This window comes from Cucurbita maxima, unplaced genomic scaffold (assembly GCF_002738345.1).
Source record: "Cucurbita maxima cultivar Rimu unplaced genomic scaffold, Cmax_1.0 Cma_Scf00025, whole genome shotgun sequence".
Classification (NCBI taxonomy): Eukaryota; Viridiplantae; Streptophyta; class Magnoliopsida; order Cucurbitales; family Cucurbitaceae; genus Cucurbita; species Cucurbita maxima.
In genome coordinates, this window is record NW_019272041.1 from 378,335 (window position 1) to 399,794 (window position 21,460).

The 21,460-nt window shown below is 33.8% G+C and overlaps 2 long non-coding RNA genes across 2 annotated transcripts in view; one reads left to right on the forward strand and one right to left on the reverse strand.

Annotated features, from left to right (window-relative positions):
* The first annotated feature begins 4,239 nt into the window (after positions 1–4,239).
* LOC111498559 lies at positions 4,240–20,903 on the forward strand. Its single transcript, XR_002720804.1, has 4 exons — positions 4,240–4,319; positions 4,944–4,952; positions 7,638–7,641; positions 20,892–20,903. It is a non-coding gene; the product is annotated as an uncharacterized LOC111498559 (long non-coding RNA).
* LOC111498553 overlaps positions 12,480–21,460 on the reverse strand; it is a 16,673-nt gene continuing 7,692 nt past the window's right edge. The window contains exon 3 of the long non-coding RNA XR_002720798.1: positions 12,480–12,491. This is a non-coding gene — a long non-coding RNA (uncharacterized LOC111498553). The remainder of the gene's footprint in view (positions 12,492–21,460) is intronic.

Below are 21,460 nucleotides of genomic sequence, written 5' to 3' on the forward strand. Positions count from 1 at the left end.
TCTCTTCCTCCTCGTCAATCTCTTCCTCTTCAAATCTCATTCCCATCAAACCCTAAACTAACTGATTTCACCCAAATTAGCCTCAATCATTTGACCTTCTTTCTCATTAATTTTGGAAACCATTCCCAAATTATCCTCTCTCTCTCTCTCTCTCGCTCTCCCCCCTCCCATGTGATGATTAAGATCCTTCAATGATTTAATTTTATTTTTGTCACAAATTACTCCAAATGGAATATATATGATATAAGGAATTTTTTTTACTTCTTTTTTATTTTCAATATTATAAATATTTTTTGAGTTTAATAGTAAAAAACTCGAACCTATGATATATGTCTCAATCGTTAAAATTATGTTTAAAATTTTTCTCACAATATTAAAAAAAAAAATGATTATAAGAAAGAAAAGAGAAGATATTATCCTCCTCCATTGAATATGTAAAATTATGAACAAAAGGGGAGAAAAAGAATAATTAAAGGAAAAATGGAATGGAAAAAGGGTGAGAATGTCTTTTGGGAATAAAAAATTAAAAAAAAGAAATTAGAAAGGAGTGGGCCTGTGGGGGCCCAATAGATTTGTTTTGAATTGCTTTCATACCAATGCTTGCCAAGGGAATGGGAGCAAAGTGGGCCCCACAAGTTCACAAATAATTTCTATTTATTTATTTAACACTTTCTCAAAACCCATACCAAATTTTAATGTTTAAATATTTGTTATCTATGCCTCTCTTTCACAATCCCAAAACTTTAGAATATTAAATAACAATGATTATTTGAATCATACTCTTTGCTATATTCTATTATTAATCAAAGACATGAGTACCATTAGCTGAGTTTTTTTTTTTTTTTTTTTTTTTTTTTTTTTTTTTTTTTTTTTTTTTTTTTTTTTTTTTTAATTTTATTATTATTATATCCATACACTATAATAGTATTATTTTCTTAAATCATGATATTTTTTTTGTTTGCTATTAAATTTTAAAATTTATTCATAAATACATAATTTAATTCTGTATTTATTGACCTATGAATTAAAGATTTAAATTTCATATCTATTTACCCATTTTAATTGAAGCATCAATATCAACCCCAATACCTATTATCAATGCTTCAAACATTGCCTTCCACCCGATGATATTCCTCAAAATCCTTTTTATCAATGCTTCAAACATTCTTCACATCGAATATCTATTTTCTTATATTACACTATTTAGATTCATTTTTTTAGTGCATGGATAGATACCAGTCTTAATCTTAGACTATGCTACATTTAATCTCGGGTATACGATAAGTTTTATTTTGTCTGTTCAACTGACTTTACTTCTTTGTGACTTGTCATCTTAAAATCATGAGACCTTTGTGACCATCATTGGAGGAAATATTGCACGAACATAATTGATCTTTCTTCATACTTGAATCTCGTTGGTAAATTTTGCAATCAAACTTTTTCCACAGGAGCATTTGCTAAAATCTTTAGAGGTGAAGCTTCTAACTTTCACAAACCAACACTAGCAACATTTGTTTGAGGGGGAAAAGAACATGATTTCTTCAAGGTTGAATAGAGGTATTAATAAGATCCCTCTAAGTTTTTCATTCTATCTTTTCGAATTAGGTAAAAAATGGTCAGATTGGATTGAGACAAGATCACACAAATTAAAGGCACATGAGGGTTTAACAGTCGCACTCTTTCAAGACTCACGAAGTAATTGTGCGACACTTATTCTCATCCCTGACTAAGTTACCCATCTAAGAAAGATCCGGATGGTTGTGGCATAAGCGACCTATGATTTAACCTCTAGGTAGTGCTTTAAAAAAGAAAAAACAATATTATAAGTTATGAATAATTATACTATAGAGGGATAAACACGTCATCAAACAAGAATAGGCTAACATGTCCTAAACAAGAATGGGCGTGATAGAGGGCATGTGGCTCCTTGTGATACCTGCAGTAAAGAGTTGGGATAGCCTAATTTTTCGTCTTCTTTGTGTGTTCTGTTGGTCTGAATTTAAGTGTTATGTGATTAGAAGAAAAGTAATGGGTAGAATAAATAAGAGAGGAAGAGTAGGTCTATTAATAGATGCAATTAAGCAATAATAGGATTTAATCTAATAGTAATTAAATCAAATCTTTAAAACGTGAATATACAAATAAATAAGAGGATTTAATCTAAAAATTTTCTAATTTTGGAATCAAATTTCAAATAATAAAAAGATTTAATGAAAATTTAAAAACTTTCAAAAGTAATCAAATCTATTTATTTTCTAAATTAATAAAAAAAGCTCATAAACTTTTACGTTTGAATTTTCAATTTTATTTTTTAAATACCCTTCTACGAGTACAATTGTTAATATTTTGTTTAAAAAATATTTTTTAAACTTAAATTTTAAAAAGTTTCACTACAAAAATTTAAAAAGAGTTTCTTGGGTAAGGAAATACAATTATGGTATGATCAATCTTTTTCATAAAACTTTTTCATGGCCTTTATTTTTCAATTCAGAAGAATTGGATGTGCAGTACTTTTCTCTATGCATAGTGTCACAACCATACTGTGAATGTTTGATTAATCTACCACACCTAAATGGTGTGAAAGTTATCTTATTTATAATCAAATGAATTACAATGATATGAAAATAGTAATAAATAGAAATAACAATAAATGGAAAGATACCTATGATAATGAGACAAATATTAGATATTTTCCTTATAATAAAATATCAAATATAATATATATGGTAAACTATAATTTATTACTAAATATCCTTAAAACATACTATGAAGAGAGTAGGTTGTGACCCTCACGTCATGACAAGCAAAGCGGCGTCCCTCAAGAGACGCCATCTGGCCACATGCGAACCAATATAAAAGAGTGATATGATGGAGGACAATGCATCATCCAACACACCACCACGCAAAGTAAGCATTGAAGATAAGTTGAGACATAAGCAAGACAGAGACATAAAGGGCAAAGAAAGGCTTGTTGAAGAGTCGAGTAGGGTTCTAGGCCTCAACCTCAAAAGTCAAGGCAACCCTAATCTTCAGCCCAACGATCCAAGCTTTTATTTTAGCAAGAACCCTTGAATCAAAGTAACTAACACCTCCTTATGATCTAGAAGCAAGATTTGGAACCTTATTCTAAATTGAGTCACTCCACAATCTAACTTGATCAAGGCTTGATTGAATGGCTCGGGTGCAATTCTACCACAAGAATTGCTTGAAACTTAGAAATGACAAATATGATGCTCGGATTTCTAAGGAAAACGTCTCAATTTGAGATATGAATTACATTCATCAACGAATCTGATTTTTACATAACATATTGTGGGTATTTATAGTCTCCCGACAAAAGACGTTTGTGGCCAGAATTCAATCCCGATCCCCTTTAATCTCCACAAATGACGAAGTCAATTTTGACCAATTGGCCATTGTAAAATGAAAACAAAAAAACAATAAAATCTTTTAACAAATGTTGATATGTTTGAGTGGCTAAAGAAATAAACTTGAAATCTATTAGGCTTCACTCGTGTAGGTTTAAACCCTGTTGTTGACATTTTTAATGTTTTCCAACTTCCCTTTGGAACACCGTGATTCTTATCACAGGGTTTCGGAAGGAATTTGGGCATGCAGTTCAGGAGTTAAGTCCATCCATATGAAATATGAATGCTCGCCAAGTTTGGTGTCAATCGGAGATCAGACAGTGCACGACACCATTCACCAAAATAATGTCTATGCCTGAAAGATTGAAAATTGCTCAAAATGTACTATAGGGGTACCATGGTGTTAGCTCTCCACCACCCTTGGGCCCTGTGCCTAAGTGAGCTACCCTGTGGCACATACGTGTGTCACAGTGTGGGCGAGCGTGCCGAGACGAGTGTCTCGGGCGACTTCCTTTGAAATAGGTTTTTGAAGAACAGTACCAGATGACACGGGTGTGCCGGTATTGCGCCCTAGCCCGAGTGTTGGAGGTTGTTACATACACCCGCTATCTGGTACGATATTCGTAAATGACTCGGCATGGGCACGGGAGGGCCAATGCCTCGATAGAACCCAAATAGATGGATGTTCGGGAAGTTTTGATGTGATGAAAGACACGCGGGCCCATTCTCGATGGCATGACCGAGCGAGTTATGATAGTCGATGACATCCCGAGACTCGGGGTGGCGTCAAGACATATGGACCCTGTCGATGGGGATCGAGATGACAAGATGAGATGCGACGTTGCATTGAGAGACCTTGGCCCGAGTAGAGGCAAGTCGGATGTGTCGCAGACGACTGAACATGCACGCGCAGGCGGCGTGTGTGGTTGAATAAGCTTGGATTCCGCACAAGTGATGTTTGATTGGTGAAGACAAAACTCGCCTAAGGTCCGACGAAGCCACAAAGCCGGGGCAAAAAATATATATGGGGCTTAATTCCCCTTAAGGCTAGTCGTGAGCGTTTCAAGATCACGACGCCGCACGGTAAAAAATGTAGGACCGTGACACATAGCCCACACACATATATGAACCCACTAAACGAACTCGTATACGTACCCCTAGCGCATGCTCACGCTGCTGGAAGCACAGAGGGAAAAGAGTGTGTATAATACATGCATATACGTTCATATAATCATAATGTAGAAGTATTTTGATGCTCGTGACATACAAAATGCATGAGTATCCTAGTATCAACTCAAGGTACATATTTATGATGCAAATCATACCTCCATTATTTTCATGACATAGCATTCCTATGAGACATGAATATGTATATTGACACATCTTTCATGGTTAACATACATGACTTATCAATGTCTCATAGGCATAGTGTAAACATGTTATCACAAGATATGTAGCGTGACATGTGGAAGCACATGCATCATATAATATTCATATCATAATTAATTTCATAACGTAACAGAATTATAACATAATATACCATCATAGAAATATGGCACGCACACGAGCTACAAGTATATATATGTCATTCATACAACACATAAGCAATTCAACCGAGTCCATGAGCATCTAACATTAAAACTATTTACTTGGTTGGCCTAAACCAGAGTCACTTTACTTCTTTAACCTTGTTTGAATTCTTGATGCGGAAATAAAAAGTCAAGTCAAGTGGGGTGGGTCGAATGAATAAATGGATAGGACCTATGCTCCAATTATAGAGAAATAAAAAGTAACGAGCTTATGTTCTTAATTTGAATGATTACCCGATCTAATTAGACGTTAAAACTATATTAGTGCTTGATGCGGGAAGGACTTTTCTTATGAGTGAGTTATTGATTTCTATTAGTTACTCTACATTATGGGGTAGAGGGGAATGTGTAGAAGAAGCAGTATATTGATAAAGAATTCTTTTCCAAAATCAAAAGAGCGATTGAGTTGAAAAAATAAAGGATTTCTAATCATCTTTTTTATCCTAAAAACCCATTAGATGGCAAAAGAAAAGAGAGGATAGAGAGTCGTTGATAAGTCTTACCTATTTACAGGGTATCTATTATTATTTTTAGTGTAATACCTTGTTTTGACTGTATCGCACTATGTATCATTTGATAACGTAATAAATTCATTATAGTATCCCCAGTTCAAATTAAATTTTAAATGGAGGAATTTCAAGGATATTTAGAACTTCAGAAATCTCGGCAACTTGACTTCCTATATCCACTTATCTTTCACGGTTCTTTGAAATTTAATACTACCTATTTTTATTAATTTAGTTTTTTTTTTTTTCATTTTTAAAATAAAGGGTATTAACTTGGCCACTACTTGAATTTCTCAATGAAAAAGTGGTGGGCCACAAAGTAACAAAAATGAGATCAATAAAGTTAACCACCTTTTTAGCTGAGTGAGTTGCAAATTTGTGTGATTCCCTAATAGATTCCATTTTAGATTTTTTGTTTTATTACATAATATCTTCCTTATGTACATGATATGATGACATGATAATGATGATGCATGAAAATATGATGATATAAGATGTATGATGATATTTCATATTAAGATGATGTGCATGTATTAAATACCATGATGCATTATGACGAGTTTTCTAATGCACAACCCTAATTGATGTTATTGATGGTGAACATATGAAGATCAATGTCGACATGTTACCTAGGACAATGTGTGAATGATGTATAGGGTTGTGTCATAAAAAGGATTTAAACATGAAAACTATAGGGACCTCATACATTTTGTGTGTACATATGCATCCGAGTTACTTTTCTATTTATGATAATGAGTACGGACGAGTACACGATGATGATGATGATCATCATGCCTTGCATGATACTTAGGGGTCTACTGACCTTCGAACGTCACTACGAATAGCTAGCTCGATTATGATGGATCCAGGGGGTGCGATATGCCTAGGGATCTACGCTTGCACGTGTGGGTCGTGTGCAGGGAAGTACTACACATCCAATTTATCTACACTGGAGGCTACCCCTATGATGGTTTTAACAATAGGTCCCTAATCATGAGTTGTATGTGTTTGTGACCCCAATAGTGAGTCCACTTAGTGAGTATTTCTTAAAATACTACATCCACGTGCTATTTCTATTTTCAGTAGCTGACGACGGCATCACAAGTCGAAACTATGACAAATGCATAGGATATGTGTATTTATTTTCTTAGACTTAGGTTAGAATAGGGTGTTTTTATCCTTAATGTTTATTTATTTTATTTAGAAATTTGTTATATCGTTTTAAAGATGTTTTTGAACACATAAGTCCATGACAGTGTTTTATAATGAAGTTTTTAAATGTTTATTTTTGCATAAGAGAGTATGTTATGATTATTGTAGTGATTTTAGGTTATTCGAAATCTAGGGTCATTACGGATATGATATGAAGGAAGACACTAGCGGGGTTGTAGTATATGATAATGAAAATAGAAAAATGTTGGGACCTCATGCATTATTGTAAGATACCCCTTCTCCTTCATGATAGTACGGACGCATACGCTATGAGGTAGAGAATGATCATTATGTTTACCATAATGCTGCCAAGATGATCACTATTCCTAACGGGTGTCCAGTATCAATAACTACCAGAAAATGCTTGCCCGACCAAAAAGGAGTCCAGAAGGTGTGCGAACCGACTGATGGGTCCATACTCGCACATGTGGAGCGTGTGTAGGAAAATTAAGTACACATCCATTTGTCCATTTAAGATAGCTATTGTATGTGTTTGCATTTAACCCCGAGAGGAAAGTTGTTTTTAAGTATTTCTTAAATACTCAAATCGTGTCCTACTTTTATTTCAGATAAAGGCAAGACATCCTTACTTATAACAACACTACAATTTGAGGTTATGACAAATTGCATTGGGTAGTTGTACTTATTTTCTTAGACTTAGGTTAGAATAAGGTGTTTTAATTTCAATGTTTATTTATTTTATTTAGTATTTTGTTGTGTCGTTTTAAAAATGTTTTCAAACAAGTAAATTCATGGCAGTGTTTTAAGATGAAGTTTATGTTTTATGATAAAGTTTAAATGCTTATTTCTGCACAAAATGATTACATTATTATGATGGTAGCGACTCTAGGTAAATATAAATTTAGGGTCGTTATTCTAATTGACTCTTCCATCTGGGTCGGCAAATCAGACGATTCAAGTCAAGGCGTAGATAGATTGATCGTGATTTCGAGACTAGCGAGTTGGGTTTGAGTGGATCGCGAGTTCTCCTTCACCAACGAGCCACGTGGACGAATAGTTGCTCGATAAGTCTCCCTGTGAAGCTTGCCCCGTTTGCCACCACTTCACTTGACAGGTGCCAACTGCACAACTGAGTTCATCCTAAATTTCTAAATTTCAATTAATTTATAATTTTCGTTTGGATTTTCAAAACTTTGTTTATGTAACTCAAAATAACCAAAAAAAAATTGTAGAATTTTAATCCATCTTTATAAAAATATTTTTCTTCGTGTCATACATTTTTTTAAATTTTCATTTTTTTTATATTTTTTCTTGAGGTTCTATAATTTTCTTCTTTTTTTTTTTTATTTATTTATTTTTTTTTATTTTTTTTTTATACTTCATTAAATGAGAGGTTGCATACTCTAATAATATTTTAGTATATTATTTTGATGGTGGGTATATTTATTTAAGTTCTTATGATATGTACTAAATATTATTTATTAAATATTTTCTAGTTAAAGACAGGAATTTCAGATACAGATAACGGTGCTTGTTAAGAAAGTTATGTTATAAAGTCAGCCATGACACATAAATTAAGAATAAATTAAGGTTGTTACCCCACTAATAAAAACACTTACTAGTATGTGTAATACTCGACTTTTTTTTCTAAATTATTTAAAAGAAATTATAAGAATGTAGAAGGTGAGTAATCAACTCATATAGGACTACACATAGATAATTTTAGGTGAGTTTTTTTATGTGTGTAAAATGGATTAAGGGTGATGTCGTGATTCCGTAAACCAGTCTCGATAAAAGATCTGGGACTACACTTGTGAATAATTCTAGGTGAGTGTTCTTATAATATATAGAAATGGATCAAGAATGACACTGCAATTCTTAATGAGACTACATAGGTAGATGAATCATGTTGGTTGTTCATAAAATTTCGAGACTTACATAGAAGCTTAGAAAAATTGTAGGAATAGGCCCAAACATCTTTGAGCATATTAGAAATTGGATGTGATGAGAGACTACATTTAGGTTGCTTACTCTACATTTTTGTTCTTACCCCTTTCCCCATACATTTCTAGGTGTTCACAGCTGTCAGTTGAGGTGGAGGAGCGTTTCAGAGTTGTGCGTTACAGATAGGGTCGTTCCAGAACACCACACCAGTAAGTCTTTTTATTTCATTTTGTTATTATATCATAAAATCGATTTTGCCTTTGTAATAAATTTAAACTTAAAAATTGAGTCATAAACTAAACTATACAAAAATCAATACTATTAACAATGCAACCAACAATTATGGATATCTCCCTTATTTATTTTTATTTTTATTTTCTAGTTTGCATTCATTATGGAATAACCTAATCAATGCTAGTCTCATTTTATTTATTTATTTTTAAAGAAATTTAAATTTACATTAATTACAATCTTTTATTACTTTGGACTTTTTACCATATTTAAAGCACATAATAAAAACAAAGTTAGAAATTGAGTTATCATATATTTTATTCAATTTTTTCTTTCATGAAATTAAATTACTATATTGTTTAACTCTTTTTTTTTAATTTTAATAAAAATTAATTATAAATTAATCCTATTTTAACTTTTCTTATCTCTAATAAAAATTTCTGAATTTGAATTTAATATTAAAATTATTTAAAATTATTTAGAAAGGATTTAAAGGCATTCATAAGCCAGCCCATACGAAAAGAACACAAAAATTTAAAAAGAATCTAATAATTTATTTTTTATATTTTAAATTTATAACAATGTAACAATTTATTCATTGTATTTATATTTAAATTTTTGTTGTTTTTTCACAAATTTTTTAATCAAAAGGTAAAATAATAAAATAAAAATAAAAATAAAAATGGACAATTCTTATCCGATGTGATGTGAGTGACATTTTATATTGGTCTAGAAGCAATTGAGAGGAATTTTGTGAGTGATATTTTGTAGTGTAAGAGTGTTGTGAGATATACTACAGTGATTGACTACCATCCATGGATGTATGAGAACATCTTCTCTCTGAACAACATAAGTCGTTATGTTTATTCATTTATGTTTGTGGGTGTGTGAGTATGATTGATCTTACTTCTGCTTTTACTACAATTCGCTAGTGTTGCTTCCTCACATTTTTTGGTCGTCTCTCTCTTTAGTCATCGTCGATTCGATTGATGGAGCGTCTCAAAGGCAGTGATAGCACCCTCTCTTTAGTGTTCAGAGACGATGGTCTCTCCCTCCTTGACTGATACGGTTACAACAAGTAGTTAGTATTCTATTGGAGTCATAGCAAATAAGATTTTATGGAAGAGATTCAATAAGAGATTCGCCTGTTGGAAGAGTTGGAGCAATTAGATTAAAGACACGCCAAAACATTCTATATTTTTTTTTTCATGTTAGTTTGTTTAACCTTGTCTATTTATTAAATTTTAAATAAAATCAAAATTGATGTCGACACTTCCATGGTGCAAATGAAGTGCAAATGAAGTGTTCATTCCCTACCTGAATAGCTAGTAGAAAGAGTTAGAATTGGTTAGACAATAAGGTACAAAAATGTTACCCAAAGTGATCTAAAACTTACCTCACCTGAGATACCATGATGAAAGGTCACATTCAATGACATGCTTGAAAACAAATACATAAGTAAGTATAGCGTTTGGCAAGTAGACACACCTAGATGCTAGTGTTAAGAACATAAAAGGGCATACATAGAGTCAAATAATATTGAAAAAGTTAAGTGGCTTAAGTATTAAGAATGAGAAATAAAATTGAGATCAAAAGTGCGTTCTTCATTGATATTCACCGTGTTTAAATAGGATATAATCTACTAACTCATATCCAAAATACGAAAAATATAAACTAACTAAATCTTGAGAATAAAATAAAATATATTACTAATCAAATAATAAAGGAGAAAATATTAATCTATTCCATAGCTAATTATTATAATATATTCTCCAAATATTATATCTTAATATTAAGCCTATTTAGGCCCTGAAATGAATTTTGAACTTAAAATTTAGAAGATTTTAGAAGGAGACTAACTCCTTAAGACTTTGGTCTATTTCAAGGAAAGAACTAAAAGAGTAGCACACCGAAGGAGGTGTCGAGGGTCAAGCACGACTTGCTACTCAAGAAGCACTAATGTTAACCTCGAGAAAACACCCTCACCATACCACGAAGTGTCATGAGAAAGAGTCACGATGAACCCGAAGCAACAACGAAGAGGGGTGTTGCAACAAAAAAGATGATCCCATAACAAAAAAATATTGAAACTAGTATAACTAATAGGATGCCATGAATGGTTGGATCACCTCAAAAGAGAAAAATCTAGCACGTGGAATAGGCTCAACACATGAAGTTTCCGCATGCAAAAAGAGTGAACTTAGACACAAATTTGTAGAACGAGTTGATGCTCACGGTAGTTGCATTAAAAATATAGACATACTACTACACATGATTAAGGAAAATACTTGGATGGACCAAAAATATGAGGTGCTTGTCCAACTTAGAGAAATAAGCCTCCTATATGTCAATTGAAGAGCCGACTGAAGGCCATTGCTGTTGGGTCGTAACCGCTAGGCACGATTGGTGGCACAAGATCGCTAATGTTAGGGAGGACATGATGTGATGGCAAGAGCCCAGGAACTTTCATGGCATGGTACACCCTAATAATACGAAGATTACGTCAAATGTATATTACTAGTGGCACGATACGTTAGGGACACGCGTAAGGGTGAACGACCCACTCGTGATGAGTTGATAAGGACTATAAAAATGAGCAATTCATGAGCAAAAGAGCTTCAATGCATTAGACAACTTATGACTCAAAAGAAAGTCATGTGATGCATTTAGAGTGAGCTAGCACATGAAACAAAGAGGTAGCTTGAATTATGAGTAGCGATGCTAACTCATTAGTATGATGACTTCTGAAATAGAAATTTTTATTTTCGAAGCATTGACAAACTTAACGCATATTGAATAGACTATGAACAAGCATGAGGAAAGATTTAAGACACATTATGCCCTAAGATTAGGAAGGTGTAACCAAGACGTCAACACAAATATTCTAAAGGTGGATAGGATATGACGACTAGCGAACCGCGGAGTGCACACAAGTTAAGGCTTATGTGACTTTGAGGTTTTGATAACTGTTGCATAAGAGGAAGTTGAAAAGGAAGAAACTACTTAGGGACCTAGATTGGTTTCGAATTATGAGATATATGGATTTGCTTTTGGCTTAAAACAAGAGTGCAAACCTTTCCAAGTCGAACCAAATGTCGTGACAAGGAGCACATATACCTCCATCAGAACCCTCAACAAATTGGACTAAGTGAAAGGAACCAATTTTATTTTATTAAAAATAAGAAAGCATTTAATAAGAGAGTAACTCTAACTTTGGTATATTTCGACAATGATAAATTTATTCTACAAGATCTTTCTCGCTATCACTCAAATATAATGGTAAGATCATCTAAATTCTCATCTCAATGATCCAAGCTTTTGTTCAAGCAACAACTCTTGAATAAAAAAAATTGACACTTTCTTGTATAAAATTTAAATCAACCAAGAGATGAGACTAGAATTAGATTGCTATCAAAGATATTGAAGTAAGATTTGAAATATTGTTCTAAATTGAGTCAGTTCACAACTAAACTTAATCAAGACTTGATTAAATGACTCGGATGCAATCTACCACAAGAATAACATGAAACTTATAAATGACAAATATGATGCTTAAATTTATAAGGGTGAAAGTCTCAACTTGAGGGCTTAATTTCATTCCTCAAAAAAAAAAAATCTACGTTTTAGGGAGTAATAGTAATTTGTAGTTATTTATAGTCTCTCATAAAAGAAACTTCTAACTCTTTAAATGCCCACTAAATAAAGTTAGTGACCCTGCAGGTTATTTAGCAACCATCTAAATCTCCACAAAAAAAAAAAAAAAAAAAAAAAAAAAAAAAAAAAAAAAAAAAAAAAAAAAAAAAAAAAAAAAAAAAAAAAAAAAAAAAAAAAAATTATGGACCAACCATTCTTTTGCCCACCCAATAAATTATGGAATAAATAAAATTTTTTTTATAATCAAATTATCCATCTAAGTGCTATTTATAACATTCTCATATGCTATTTCAACCGAGTAAATATTCAATTTCGAAGTTCCAAATGATCTTTCCTCAATTGAATCAGCTTGTAACACATAAAATAAAGGTTGAACCGAACATATCCAATTTTGTAGATGAATAATGAATGTTTGTTGAATCTTTTTGGATCATATGATATGTTCAGTTGGAACATTTAGAACACCTTGATTCTTATCTTCTTCCCCTTTTCAAAGATTCGTCATCGAATCAAGAAGATCAACGCCTACATAAAAAAGACTCAAGTAAAAAATATTGAAAGTAGAATTGAAAATTCTCGAGAAAGATCAATAAGGCATTATTGTTAATTATTTCAAGAACTTGTAAGGTCCATCGCTCATTGCAAAAATGTATGCAAGTCTAGTCACAGGTTGAAACATGAGTTCCTTTCATCCTTTGTTAATTCTTGAAACAACTTAAAATTTTCGTTTATCAATTCTCCTCCACGTCTTTGTGCAAGTTTTTGATCAAATTTGGCTTACTTGTGATTGCTTCACTCACAAAAATATTAGAAGGATTAGGAAGCAAATATTAGAAGGATTAGGAAGCAAATGAAGAGGATTTAGTGAATTAAATCTATAAACAACTTCAAAATGAGAGTAATGAGTGGTATTATGAATTGCAATCCATAAACAACTTCAAAAGGAGAGCAATGAGTGGTATATGAATTGCTCTATTATATGCAAACTCTATCGATAACACACATTCGTCCAAGACTTAATATTTTTAGAAAATATAGCCCTAAGCAAATGGCCTAATGTTCTATTAACTATTTCAGTTTGCCCATTAGTCTCAAATCACCTTAGCTTGCCCATTAGTCTAAAACCACTAGAGTTTGCCCATTAGTGAGCATGACATATGACATGTAGCTGAAAAAAACAATTTGGTATCCAATTTACCCCACAGTACTTTACTAAGTGTACCCCACAGTACTTTACTAAGTGTCTTAAAAATTTAACATCTCTGTCACTAACAATGATAAGTCAACATAGTTTGTATCATCTATTTTTTCATGCAATAAAATGAGTCATTTTATTAAATCTATCTACCAGTGTAGAATGTGCTTTTGTATCATTTTTTTTTTCATGCAATAAAATGAGTCATTTTACTAAATCTTTCTACAATAATAAGAATATTATATTTACCCTTATATTTACCCTTTTTAGTGTGCCGCAATGTTACTCACCACCTTTTTAGTGTGCCGCAATGTTACTCACCAATTTACCCGACAATACTTTCGTGGCTTACAAATTTAATATCCATGTCACTAACAATAACTCGGATTCCATGTAATTTTACCAATTCTCGGAAGAATAAGTCAACAACATGGTTTGTATCATTCTTTTTTGCATGCAATAAAATGAGTCATTTTACTAAATCTGTTTACAACAATAAGAATATTATATTTACCCTTTTTAGTGTGCGGCAATGTTACGACCCGATTTTCAAGACTTCGAAACTTAGACCATGACCCAAAAGACGAAATTGAAAACAAACAAAAAGAAAAAACAAAGAAGAGTAAAAAATAAAAATGAAAATACAATAAAATAAAATTAAAAGAGTGAAGTGTAATTTTCAAATATTTCAAAATAGGATTTAAATTCACAAAAAGGAAATACGATACAAATATAAAAGAAATTTACAAAAGACTCCAAAAGATCTAAAAGTGACTAATGCTCTGAAATGACCCTCTTTGTGATCGCACAGCTCTCGAACGCTCCTCTACCTCGACGAGCAGCCTGCGAACACCTGAGAAAAAAAAAAGAAAATGGGATGAGTATAAAAATTATACTTAGTACGCCACCTACTTGTAGGCTCTCATCGCATCCTAACTTAACAGAATTCCCACGGTCTTCTAATTGGCTCTAGGACGTCTGGTTCTAGTCTTAGTCCCTTTGGGGCTCGCCCCTTGGGACTTGTTCTTTGGAGCTTCACTGGTTCTCCGTCCTTTCATTTGATACTTTAAGGTTCCTTATGGTGAGCTGCAATGACCAATATCTCTCTATGAGGTGCTACCTCTGCATGACTATCTGAGACTACATGGTATCTATCCTACTAGGGGTGTGCTGAGTACCTCCTAAGCCCATGTAGTCCCCCTAGGGGAGCGCGACCCAACTCGTTCCCATGCAGCTAATGGGTTGTATGACGTGGGGACATATTTCCCATGCGAAATGGTTAAGAGCAGTAAGAACTGATTGGGAACCCTTGGTCCTCCCACGAAGCTGTGGATACCGTTCACACAACTAGCAGTTTAAGAATACTCATAAGGTACTTCTTCGCTGTGGTAACCTGTTAGGCTCCTAGGGGAAGGTTATATCTAGACTGAGTGACTTGACGCTCCTAACTACAACTCCCTAGACTCCTCAAGTAATGGGTCATGGAAAATAAAAGAGTGCATGCAACAGTCATCTAACATTATCATACATAATTCATGCAAATTAAACAAGCATACTCAACGGGGTGATGGCCTCCATCAAGCACCCGAAAAGCAGAGTTTGCGCTCAATGGGGCGATGCCATCCCTCAAGTGCTCGAAACGTGGAGTTCACTATTTCAACATGAATTAAACATATGCATACGTATAACGAAAGCTTAAAGCATACAAGCAACACCTAGATAATTCACCCCATACTCTCATAACCATCATTCTACCTAGTCTCATTTGTGGAAAACTAATCTAAGGAAATTGTACTAGCATGCATCCAAGCCAAGCAAATCCTACTAAGTATTTTTTCCTAAATACCAGGTGGTGACTTACAGGGTTGATGCGTGCCCTTCCGCTAGGGTTTCCATGTCCGTAAGTTGTCCAAAAATACTAATTTTCCCCAATTATGTCCTAAGTCACACAAAAATATGATTAGAATTAAAATCGGGATGAAAATCAGGCAAATAGAAGTCGGACGAGCCGGAACTAACCCTCATGTGCTTCCACGCGCCGCCTTGCGCTGGGAGAAGGTCTACTCATGAGTTTCACGCATCCGCGCGCTTTCTATGTAGTCGCGGTCCAGGCGCTCTAATTCGGGTCAACGAGTCAGCGAGTTGGTTCGCTCGTGTGGCCGCGGCTGGTTTAGGTTTAAAGGTGATACGTGTCGCCGTCTCAATGGAGCTGCATAGCTCTAGCCGATGCTTGACACGTGGCTCCAGTCGACGCTTGGCACGTGTGCCTTGCCTGCCCAGCTGCATTTTGCCGTCCCCCGTCAAGACATGGCTGCCGAAATTTTCTTCTCTCCCCCATTCTTGGACGATTCTCGAGTTTCTGCCTTCCGATCGAGGTTTCAGCCAAGCTTCTTCACAGATCATGTGGAAAGTTGTTTCTAGATGAATATATCAAGATTTCAGATCTTGATTCACAAGGAAAACAGTAGATTTGAGAAAAACGCTCAAGATCTTACCTCGCGGGTTTTCTCGATTTCTTGACGAAAAATGGGACTCCGAATGCTAACATCTTCTCCTTCCTTCCAAGAGGTCCTTGCACCTAGATTCTGGCTAGAGATGACTTCCATGGTGGTCCGATGAGATTTCTAACGGCGGTTTCTCGCTCTCACTTCCAAACTTTCTCTCCCAACGTTTTTTCTTTCTTTGCTTGCTTTCTCAGCCGGTGCTACAATTTCAAGGACCCCTATTATAGTTAGAGGGGCAACTTACCTATTTGCCCATCTTTTAATTTTAACCCTATTATTTTTTTATATACATATATATATTTTTTAAATATTCGGGTGCTACACGCAAACCAAGAATAAAATCCACCAATATATTAGTCAAACATTCCTTTAGTACATTTGAAGGAGTATATGCTCATTTGGTTGTGATCTAGACTTAGCTTCTTTCAATTTAAAACATTAGCTACAAAACTTATGAACATCTTGCTTTATTTTCGGCAAAAAGAAGTGTATGCAAACATATTATAAGTTTTATTAATCTCAAAATGTCAAATTAAGTCTTCCCATGTGCTTCCCTTGCTAGTAAACCCTCTTAATAGACGATTAAGGAATACAAAACTTACTTTTCTTAAATAGAAATTATGAAACACATAATAATCATTCATAACTATTTTTGCAAGACAAGATGTATAGATAGAAACACATAATAATCCTCCACAACTGTTTTTGAAGCTGTATAAATAGTTTCAAAATCTTGATCATCTCTATATAATTATGTAATATGCTCAAATCCAAGAATTTTTGCACTAATAAAAGTAGAGGGATTGTACCTTCTGCATAATGTACCACATTATCCTTACCTTATTTATACTTGATGACATACAGAAATTTTGCCGGCCTACAATTCAATTTGATGACATAATGACATAATGTACATAATGTACCACTCCAACAATTTTGCATGCGTACGATTCCATTTGCTTTGATCCTTAATATACTTCAAGCTTTCATGATCGTTAGACCATTTGAACGTCTATTTAAAGATCAAATAAACTTTGATTCTCATTTTTCTTAAATCATCTAAATGTGAAATCGTTGTATTTGATATTTTTCTTTCATAATTTAAACTCTTAAGATAACTTCTGAATTTGCCCCAATTGAGTAAAAAAAAAATTAGATCATTAGCTTAGTCAAAATCATTTATTTTTCTTTTTTGAATTTATTTTGATTGTGCAATTCTACCCAAAAATATCTTTCGGGACAAGAGCTTGCTGCACAAAGGAAAAAAAAAGTTGTATAGTAGGCGCCTACCGTAAGTATAACAGCCTGCTGTCAAGAAAAGACAGCTGCACCAATTATATAGCAGCTACTTCCACCAAAGCGATCACACAACGTTTCCAATTCACCTTCAAACTCACAAAGCAAACAAACCAAAGATACAATTTCAGCCTGCAAACGAAAATCATGACACCGAGAGCCCAAGGCAAAAAAGCGATGTGAGGGCTAAAAGAAGTACAGCAAGACAAATTAGAAGAGATAAATCAAGACTCCTTTCTAACTAGCACCCGTTTAAAAGAAAGAAAAGGTAAAGAATAAAATGGGCAACCTCCCTACACAAAGAGAAAATTTTGCAACAAAGGAGGTGTACAAGAGGTACGAGCTCCTCAAGTCAAAGGGTAGTGTCGGTGGAAAGTGTTGGCTTTTTGGCCCTTGATCTCATTTTAATTAATTTCAATCAATTAATTATTGATGATAACAAACCTACTTTTAATTATTAATCAATTTTGAATCGTCCACACAATATAAGGTTAGAAATAAAGATTTCAATTATTCAAATCAGAGCTAAAACAAAGAAATTACAGTCGAGACAACATACCTGACGATGTGGCAGCAAAATCAAAATGTTGGACAAATCAAAGTATATCAAAATATGGCACTCATAATTTTTGGAAGGGTAACAAATGGTTAACTTTTTTCTTATTATTATATTTCTAAATAAAATTATTTTTACATAATATAAATATCTAACCGTGGTTCACATCAATTTTTATTATTACTATATTATATTATTATATTTTGAAATTTTGAGAGTTAATTACATAATTTTTATTATTATATTATTATTATATTTATAATAAATTTTGAATTGGTCATTTGATTGATATTGTCATCGGTTTTTTTATTATTATTATATTATTATATTTATAATAAATTTTAAATTGACATCAGTTTTTTTTATTATTACTATATTATATATTATTATATTTATAATAAATTTTGAATTTGTCACATTAGTTTTTATTATTTTTATATTATATTAATATAATATTTATAAAAAAATTAAATAAATAGAATTTGAAAAATATTTTTATTTATTTACTTTTAATCTCCACCTTCCATTATTTCTTACCCAATCCAATGTCAATTTTAATTCCTACTTTTTGCCACTTTTTTTCTATATATAAACTCATCAATTTCCTCACATCTTAAATATACAACTTCTAGAATTCTTCAATCCTCAATGGTTCAAACCTTCCATTGTTTTGTTCCTCTCTCTAAGCTTCAAAGTTTATTTCTCTTCATCTTATTCTTGAGAGGGATTATTATTGCATATTGGGAGGAAATAGTTGTGAGTGACCCAAATTGTAAATCTACTCTTTGAGAGAGTTGTGGTGTGTTACTATTAAATTCAAATATTTGTATTGGTTTGATCCTACGCGGTGGAAAGGATTGAGTTTGCTCTTAAACTCGTAAAAAGAGCGGTGTAGTGGTTTGACTCTGATCCATGGAAATAGTCGAGAAAGTTCTTTATTCAAATTCCCAAGAAGCGATTGGGGAATGGAGTAGGTCGAGTTTGACCGAACCACTATATAAAACTACGGTGTCATCTTTTCTAACTCTTTCTTATTTAATTTCAAAATTATTACTGTGATTTATTGCATGTTTTAGTTGATTATTGTTTTGACTAATTATTTTGTTCTAGTAATTATCATCTTCTACTCATTTGTAAGAAGTTTCATAATTAGAAAAATTAATTACGTTTAAATACTTTTATCATTAAAACCCTATTCACTTCCTCTAGGGTTGACATACGGATCCAACAGAAAGAAGGTTCCTCGAATTCTACCATACATTTTCTGAATTCTTTATTGACACCATCAACGACTTGGAGTGGGAGATGTTCTATCACCATAGAGAGCAAGCTATAGTGTCTATAGTGAAGGAGTTTTATGCACATATTGATCAAGTAGAAAGGTACACAATAACTGTGAGAGGAAAAATAGTTAATTGGAGTTTTGAAGCCACTAACCAACTGTTTCATCTACAATCCTTTTAGCATACCACCTTCAGCGAAATGGTGCTAGCTCCATCGGATGATCAGCTCGAGATAGTCCTGGAGATGATAGCCATTGAAGGAACACGGTGGCAGTTCTCGAGAGGAGGAGCAAGGACTATAATAGCAGCAGACCTCAACTCAGAAGCAAAAGTTTGGTGCCTTCGTAAAGACCAACGTACTTCCCACACCATACACGATACTACATTGTCAGCTGACAGAGTTTTGTTGGTATATGCAATCATAACTAATTTGAGTATCGATGTGGGCAAGATTGCAGCAGATGAGATTGTCAGATGTTGAAGTAAGAGATTGAGAAAGTTGTTTTTTCCACCGCTGATAACCATATTGTGCCTAGATGCGATTATTCTTTGCAGCTCCATTCTTTAAAAATCTCTTCTAGAAAACTTGAAATTACTGAATTTTCTGACTTGGTTCTTAAGGTTTTATCTATTTCTTCATTCCTCTTTTTGACATAGTCAGAGGCAGTGTTCTTTTCCTCCTCTACCACATGCGATGATTCTTTGCGGCGACTCCATTGTTTAAAAATCTCTTCTGGAAAACTTGGAATTGCGGAATTTTTTTACTTGGGTCTTAAAGCTTTATCAATTTTCTCATTCCTCTTTTTGACATAGGACCAATACGCCTTGCAGCTACCTTAACTATTTTCACACTAGCTAAGTAATGCCTTTTGCTGTTCCAGCAGTTGATTCATATCTTATGCTGCACTGTTGTGTCTTCTATTACAACTGAGCACAACATGGTTATCAGTGGTGGAAAAAACAACTTTCCCAATCTCTTACTTGCACATCTAACAATCTCATCCACTACAATCTTGCCCACATTGATACTCAAATTAGTTATGATTGCATACACCAGCAAAACTCTATCCGCTGACAATGTAGTATTGTGTGTGGTGGGTAGTAGGTTGGTTTTTACGAAGACAACCCAAACTTTCACTTCTGGGTTGAGGTCTGCTACTATTATAGTCCTTGCTCCTCTAGAGAACTGCCACCGTGTTCCTTCAATGGCTATCATCTTCAGGGCTATCTCGAGCTGATCATCCAATGGAGCTAGCACCATTTCGCTAAAGGTGGCGTGCTCAAAAGATTGTAAATGAAATAGTTGGTTGATGGCTTCAGGACTCCAATCAACTATTTTTCCTTTTATTGTTGTTGTGTACCCTTCTACTTGATCAATATATGCGTAGAACTCCTTCACTATAGGCACTATAACTCTCTTTGTGGTGACAAAACATCTCCCACCCGAGGTCGTGGATAGCATTAAGAAAGGATTCAGGAAATGTAGGGTAGAATGCGCGAAACCTTCTTTCCATCAACACTACACTTGACTTGAGAAGCTCGTACCTGTTGTATGCCTTCTCAGTTGCAAATTTTTCTTTTTGTATCGGGAGGTTCTCCATTGTGTTCTTTCCTTTTTTTTTTTTTTTCTTTTTGAACCAGTGCCAGGAAGGAGTCTTGATTTATCTCTTGTAATTCATTTTGCTGTACTTCTCGATGCCATGATTTCCGTTTGCCAGCTGAAATTGTATCTTTGGTTTATTTGCATTGTGAATTTGAAGGTGAATTGGAAAGGTTGTGTGATCTCTTTGGTGGAAGTAGCTGCTATATAACAAAAAAAAAACTATACTTTGTGGGATCCTCAGTTTAGCTTCTCAATGTCTTTTCATGCACAGACGGCTGCTCCCCCTTTTCTGCAACATGCTGCTGTCCTTTCTTGTTCAGCATGCTGCTGTCTTTTCTTGACAGTAGGCTACTATACCCTTTCTTCTTCTTTTTTTTTTCTTTTTCTGGTGCAGATATTTTTCTTGACAGGAAGCTGCTGTACCCTTCTTTTTCTTGTGTAGCAGGCTACTGTACACCCTTTTTTTTCCTTTTGTGCTGGTGTATTTTCTTGACAGCAAGTTGCTGTAGGGTGTACAACAACCCTCGTGCACAACTTAGTTTTTTTTTTTTTTTTTTT